Source organism: Sarcophilus harrisii, chromosome 6 (assembly GCF_902635505.1).
Source record: "Sarcophilus harrisii chromosome 6, mSarHar1.11, whole genome shotgun sequence".
Taxonomy (NCBI): Eukaryota; Metazoa; Chordata; class Mammalia; order Dasyuromorphia; family Dasyuridae; genus Sarcophilus; species Sarcophilus harrisii.
The window spans coordinates 105590204-105597956 of record NC_045431.1 but is presented as its reverse complement, the minus strand read 5'-3'; the positions used below and the strand labels follow the sequence as shown (position 1 = coordinate 105597956).

Below are 7753 nucleotides of genomic sequence, written 5' to 3'. Positions count from 1 at the left end.
TAGAGACATACACAAAGTACAATCAGGAGAAGAATCTATTATGCTTCAGATGAAGTTTAAAAAGGTAAGAATAACAACACTGCTCTCAAATAAAGGAAAAGCAAAATTACCCTTAATTAAGTTTGATAAGCATGGAAACTACATTTTGGAAAAAGCATCATGGCAGTAAAATAATAGAAATGTTAAACATACATTCACCAATTGACATAGTTTCCGTATTCTTAAAAGAAAAATTAAATCAATAACTGGAGGAAATAGACAGTTAAATTATACTACTGAGAGACCACAACTTTCCCCTCTCAGAAATGGATAAATCCAATCATTAAATAAATCAACAAATTTTAATAAATCAAGGAGATGAATAGAATGTTAGAATAATTAGATATGATAGAGCTTTGTAAAACAAACAAAAAAAACTGAATGCCCCTTAAAAAACAATGTACATGGCAACTTTACAAAAATTGATCATTGTGGGCTTGTTTCAGCAGCACATACACTAAAATCATAATGATACAGAGAAGCCAGCATGGCCCTTGTGCAAGGATGACACACAAATTCGTGAGGTGTTCCACAAAAAAAAAAAAAAAATGATCATTGTTTAGGCATAAAAATCTCACAAACAAATGAAAAAATGCAAAAATATTAAATACACTCCTCTTTATATCATAAAACAATAAAATAAAATTTAATAAAGGAGTATGGAAATAATTAAAAATTAAAAATTTAATTCTAAAGAATGAGTGGGTCAAAGAACACCTCACTTAAGCAACCAGTAATTTAATTAAATAAAATAACAATGAATGCTCTAAATCAATATTGATCAGAGAATTGCAAATTAAAACAACTCTGAGGTACCACCTCACACCTTTCAGACTGGCTAAGAAGACAGGAAAAGATAATGATAAATGTTGGGGGTAATATGGGAAAAAGTGGGACACTGATACATTGTCGCTGGAGTCATGAACTAATCCAAACATTCTGGAAAGCAATTTGGAACTATTCCCAAAGGACTGTAAAACTGTCATACCCTTTGATTCAACAGTGCTACTACTGGGTCTGTATCCCAAGGAAATCATAAAGGAAGGAAAAGGACCCACAAGTGCAAAAATCTTTGTAGCAGATCTTTTTTGGTGACAAAGAATTAGAAAATGAGTAGATGCCCATTAATTGGGGAATAACTGAATAAGTTATGTTGTATGAAAGTAATGGAATAGTGTTCTATTAAAGATGACAGAATAATCTGACTTAGAAAGGCCTGGAAAGATTTCTACAAGCTGATGCCAAAAGAAACAAGCAGAAACAAGAATACAGCAAGATTGTATGATGATCAATTATGAAAGATTTGGTTCTGTTCAGCAGTTCAGTGATTCAAGACAATGTCAATAAACTTTGGATAGAAAGCAATATCTACATCCAGAGAGAGAACTATGGAGACTAAATGTAAATCATCACATGCTTTTTTTCTGTTTTATTTCCTCTCATAGTTTTCCTCTTTTGTTCTGATTTTCTATCCCCAAAATGATTCACAAAGAAATGTGTATAAAAATAAGAAAGGAAATGTACAATCAGAAAAAAATTTAAAAAAAGATAAAAAGAAAATAACAAGTGGGCAAAATTAGAAAATTTATGATCTGTAGCCAAAGCATTGTTTAGGCAAAATTTTGCATCTCTACTTACATCCCTAAAACAGAGACAGAGAATATTAATGGGTTTGGTTTGCAACAACAACAACAACAACAACAACAATAACAATAAAAACCTGGAAAGAGAACAAATTAAAAATCCCCAATTAAACACTATCAAAGTAAAATTAAAAGAAAATCATTGAACTAATAAATCAAACTGAATGGTTTTATGGAAAAAATAAATGAATAATTACTTTATTTTGTTTTTAAAAAAGAAAAAAACCAAGTTATTAGCATTAAAAATGAAAAATTTTAAAATACCATCTATGAAGATGAAATCAAAGTACTTATTTGGAGTTATTTTGTCCAATTATATGTTAACAGCCAATCAGTGAAATGGATGAATATTTACATAAAGTGACAAAATTAACAGAAGAAGAAAGAGAATATTTAAATAACCTAATCTTATAAAAATAAATTGAACAAGTCTTTAAAGATCTTCTTCAGAAAAATGCTCAGGACCAAAGAGATTCACAATTGAATTTTACAAAACATTTAAAGAATAATTAATTTTAATATTAAATAAAGTATTTGGGAAAATAGGCAAAGAAGGAATCCTACTAAATTCCCATTATAACACAAATATGGTGCTCCTCTCTAAGCCAAGAAGAGCAAAAACAGAATAAAAAAATTATGGACCAATTTCTCTAATGAATATTGATGCAAAAAATTAAATAAAATGCTAGCAGGGAGATTACAGAAATATTTTACAAAGATCATACAATATAACTAGATGAAATTTATAACACAAATGCAGAGATGTTTCATTAATAGAAAACCATCAATATAATTGACCATAATTACAACAAAATCAATAAAAATCATATAATTACCTCAATTGATCCTGTCTGTAAGTCACTGCAAAAATTAAACCCCATTCCTATTGATAACATTAGGAAGCATGGGATTCAATAGAACTTCATAAAAAATGAAAAGTAATATCTATTTAAAATTAAAGGCTAACATCTTTTTATGGCTACTTTACTGTCTTGTGTTAGTACATCAGAGCAGATTTCCTTGATGATTTTCTGAAAGATGATGTCTAGGCTCTTTTTTTCATCATGGTTTTCAGGAAGTCCAATAATCTTTCCATTGTCTTTTCTAGATCTATTTTCCAGGTCAGTTGTTTTTCCAATTAGTTATTTTACATTTTCTTCTATTTTTCCTTTTTTTTTTTTTGTTTTGTTTTGTTGATTGATTCTTGATGTATCATCGAGCCCTTTATTTCCATTTGTTCAGTTCTAATTTTTAGTGAATTATTTTCTTTAGTTATCTTTTTTAGCTCCTTTGTATTTGGCCAATTGAATTTTTAAATAGTTTTCTTCAATGGATTTTTTTTTGCATTTCACAAATTCTGTTTTTCAAGGAGTTGTTTTTTTTTTCTTTTGTGAAATCTATTTTGTAAGGAGTTATTTGCTTTTTCCATTTCACTAAGTCTATTTTTTTTTTCAATTAAAGCTTTTTTTTTTTTAAACAAAGCACATGCATGGGTAATTTTTTCCAACATTGACCTTTGCATAAACTTCTGTTCCAAATTTTCCCTTCCTTCCCCCCTCCCCTAATAGGTAATCCAATACATGTTAAATATGTTGAAATATATGTTATATCTAATAAATGTATACATATTTAAGCAGTCATCTTGTTGCAAAAGAAAAATCAGTTCAAGAAGGAAGAAAAAGAAAAACTGAGAAAGAAAAAAAAATGCAAGCAAATAACAAAAAAGAGAGTGAGAGTGCTATGTTGTGTTCCATACTTTGTTCCCATGGTTCTCTCTCTGGGTGTAGATAGCTCTCTTCATCACTGCACAAGTGGAACTAGTTTGTATCATCTCAATGCTGAAGAGAACCACGTTCAACAGAATTGATTGTCATATAGTCTTGTTGCTGTGTATAATGATCTCCTGGTTCTGATCATTTCACTTCACATCATTTTATGCAGGTCTCTCCAAGCCTCTCTGAAATTATCCTACTTGCCATTTCTTACAGAAAAATAGTATTCCATAGAATTCAGATAGCATAATTTATTCAGCCATTCTCCAATTGATGGGCATCCATTCAGTTTCCATTTTCTTGCCACTACAAAGAAGGCTGCCACAAACATTTTTGCACATGTGGGTCCCTTTCCCTCCTTTAAGATCTCTTTGGGATATAATCCCAGTAGAAACACTGATGGATCAAAGGGTATGCACAGTTTGATAACTTTTTGAGCATAGTTTCAAATTCCTCTCCAGAATGGCTGGATCCATTTACAATTCCATCAACAATGTATCAGTGTCTCAGTTTTCCCACATTCCCAATAGTCTTCATTATCTTCTCCTGTCATCTTAGCCAATCTGACAGGTATGTAGTGGTATCTCAGAGTTTGTCTTAATTTTCATTTCTCTGATCAATAATCATTTGGAACACTTTTTCATGTAGCTATAAATAGCTTCAATTTCTTCATCTGAAAATTGTTCATATCCTTTGGCCATTTATCGATTGAAGAATGTCTTGAACTATTATAAATTTGAGTCAGTACTCTATTTTAGAAATGAGGCCTTTTTCAGATCCTTTGGATGTAAATTTTTTTTCAGTTTATTCCTTTTCTTCTAATCTTATCTGCATTAGTGTTGTTTGTACAAAAACTTTTTAACTTAATATAATTAAAATTATCTACTTTACAATCAATAATGATCTCTAGTTCTTCTTTGGTCACAAATTACTTCCTCCTCCACAACTCTGAGAGGTAAACTCTGTAGAATACAATACCAATGAAATAGGCAAACTGCAGTTAATATACAAATCACCTTTGTTCAACTAGTAGATATAGGTCAATATGCAAATACTTTAGTGTAGGTTAATTGCCCTTTGATAGCTTATGAGCAAATTGCTGCTGCTGCTATCAATGCATGGAGCATCCTCCCAGGAAAACAATATAGAGGGGAAGCCTTCACAAAAATAGAGCAAGGTCCAAATGAACCCTTTGCTGATTTCATGGGACATTTGCAAACAGCTGTCATATGAACTATTGGTAAAAATATAGCAACAGGAATAATGATAAAAACAACTTACTAGAGAAAATGATAATGAGGTTTGTAGAAGAATTATACTAGTACTACACAAAGATGCTCCTTTAGAGGAGATCATAAGACACTGTGACCCAGTGTCTTTTATATCCAGGATATGATACAGAATATGGGAAGACAGGGTCCCTTTTGGCAAGGGACTTTCAGACAGACACATCAATGCTTTCAGTGTGGTAAAGTAGGACATCTGAAAGCTCAATGTTGGCACAGAGATAGAGTGAGAAGACAGGATGAGAAAACAAGGCCCAAAACCCTATGTCCAAAATACAACAGATGCTTCCATTGGACATCAGAATATAGATTGACCCAGGGAAAGCAGAGGTGAGGCCTAGCTCCAGGGCCCCAGGCCAAAAAAAAAAAAAAAAAAAAAAAAGATGGGGCATGATGGCAATCATGGTTACACCCAGAGAGTCTTTAGAAGTTCAGTACTCCAACATGATTAATCAGCTGAGAAGCAATCTGATGGGAGAAAAGGGATTATAATTGGGGAGAATACAAGTTTTATAAAACCTCAGAAGGGCAGTGTTCAGTGCGAGCAGCTCTAATATAATCTCCAGGTGTTGAGGAGATGTCAAAAAAAAAAAAAAATGGTGAATGGAAGAGACCAGATAGGTTAACTGATTGAAGGAGAGGGTTTGCTTCTCTATAGATGGAGCAGGAATCAGATGGGTCTTGGTCTCAGTAGAGGAATGCAGAAGACAGGAAAGCCACCAGGATGGTGGGAGATGGAACATCTCTCTTCCAGTCCTTGTTGGCTCTTATATATCTTATTATATCATTGCAGCATACTGATTATGTATGAACGTAGAGAACCATTACATTGACATGCTAAGTACTAAGTATATATGTAAACTAGATAATCATTGTCTCATAAATTCCTCTGAGTTAACACCTTGTTCCTAATATACTTCTCCAGAGTTCTGGCTCTCTACAATCCGATGTTCTTCTAATTTATTTATAGTATCATTCTTTATGTCTAAATCATAAATCCATTTCGACCTTATCTTGGTATACTGTGATAACTGTGGGTCTATGCCTACTTTCTGCCATACTAATTTCTAAATATCATCTGCAAAAAAATGTTAATTTGGTTTCCTCATTACCTACTCTAATTCATTTAATATCTTCTTCTTCCCAGGGCTAGCATTTCTAATACAATATTCAATAGCAATAGTAATAGTGAGCAACTTTGTTTCACCCCTGATCTTATAGGAAATAGTTCCAGTCTATTCCCCATTACATATGATAATTTCTTATGGTTTTAATAGATGCTACTTCCTCTTTTAAGGAAAAGTCCATTTATTCCTATAGTGTCTAGTATTTTAAATAGGAATGGGTGCTGGATTGTATCAAATGGTTTTTCTGCATCTATTGAGATAATCATATGATTTTTTGTTAATTTGGTTATTAATATTGTCAATTATACTAATAGTTTTCCTAATATTGAACCAGTCATGCATTTCTGGTATAAATAATACTTGATCATGGTGTATTATCCTGGGGATGATTATCAGTAATCTCTCCGCATCCCCTCCAACAATCATCATTATTTTTTCCTGTCATCTTAGCCAATCTGACAGGTGTGTAGTGGTATCTCAGAGTTGTCTTAATTTGCATTTCTCTGATTAATAATGACTTGGAGCATCTTTTCATATGACTAGAAATAGTTTCAATTTCTTCATCTGAGAATTGTCTGTTCATATCCTTTGACCATTTTTCAATTGGAGAATGGCTTGATTTTTTATAAATTACAGTTAATTCTCTATATATTTTGGAAATGAGGCCTTTATCAGAACCTTTGACTGTAAAAATATTTTCCCAGTTTATTGCTTCCCTTCTAATCTTGTCTGCATTAGTTTTGTTTGTACAAAATCTTTTCAGTTTGGTATAATCGAAATTTTCTATTTTGTGATCAGTAATGATCTCTAGTTCTGCTTTGGTCATAAAGATATGGTCATTTTTTGTATTGGTTCCATGAACTGCCAAGAAGAAAGTGTCATCCTTTCTGTCTCCTTTCAATTTTCTCCAAAGATCTATCATATCTAGTTTTTCTAGTATTTGATTTACCTCTTTAACTTCTTTCTTATTTATTTTGTGGTTTGATTTATCTAGTTCTGAGAGAGCAAGGTTGAGATCTTCCAGTATTATAGTTTTGCTATCTATTTCTTCTTCCAATTCTCTTAACTCCTCCTTTAGGAATTTAGATGATACTCCAGTTGGTGCATATATGTTTAATATTGATAGTGCTTCATTATCTATTGTACCTTTTAGCAAGATATAGTTTCCTTCCTTATCTCTTTTAATTAGATCAATTTTTGCTTTTGCTTGATCTGAGATCAGGATGGCTACCCCTGCTTTTTTTTTTTTTTTTTTTTTAACTTCACTTGAAGCATAATAGATTCTGCTCTAGCCTTTTACCTTAACTCTGTATGTATAGCTCTGTTTTAAATGTGTTTCCTGTAAACAACATATTGTAGGATTCTGGTTTTTAATGCAGTCTGCTATCCGCTTATGTTTTATTGAAGAGTTCACCCTATTCACATTTACAATTCTCTATTCCCTGCTATCTTATTAACCCCAAATTATACTTTTCTCTTTCCTTTTCCTTTTTCCCTCCTCCCCAATATTTTATTTATGAGCACTATTGCCTCAAGCAGTCTTCCCTCTTTAGAGCCTCTACCCCTTTCTCATACCTTTCCTCTACTATTTCTCTTTTCTCTTCTATTTAGTCTGCCCCTTCCCTTTTCACCTCCCCCCTCCCACTTTTCTATATGATGAGAGATGTTTCTCAGTGAAACAAATATATCTAATATTTTAAGTCAAATCTGATGAGAGTTAAGTTTCACACAATATTTGTCACCTTCCCTTCTTTCCTTCAAATATAACATGTTTTCTTTGCCTCTTCCTGAGATTTATTTTTCCCTCATTTTACCTCCACTTTTGCCCTTTTTTCCTGTTACAATCCCTTTTCATCTCTAGTTTCTTTTTCATATTGCAATAGCAA

General features: G+C 32.2%; 1 non-coding gene across 1 annotated transcript; it reads left to right on the top strand.

Moving 5' to 3' along the window:
- Positions 1 to 472: 472 nt before the first annotated feature.
- On the top strand, positions 473 to 578 carry LOC111721516. The gene has a single exon (XR_002770669.1). It is a non-coding gene; the product is annotated as a U6 spliceosomal RNA (small nuclear RNA).
- The last annotated feature ends 7175 nt before the right edge of the window (positions 579 to 7753 follow it).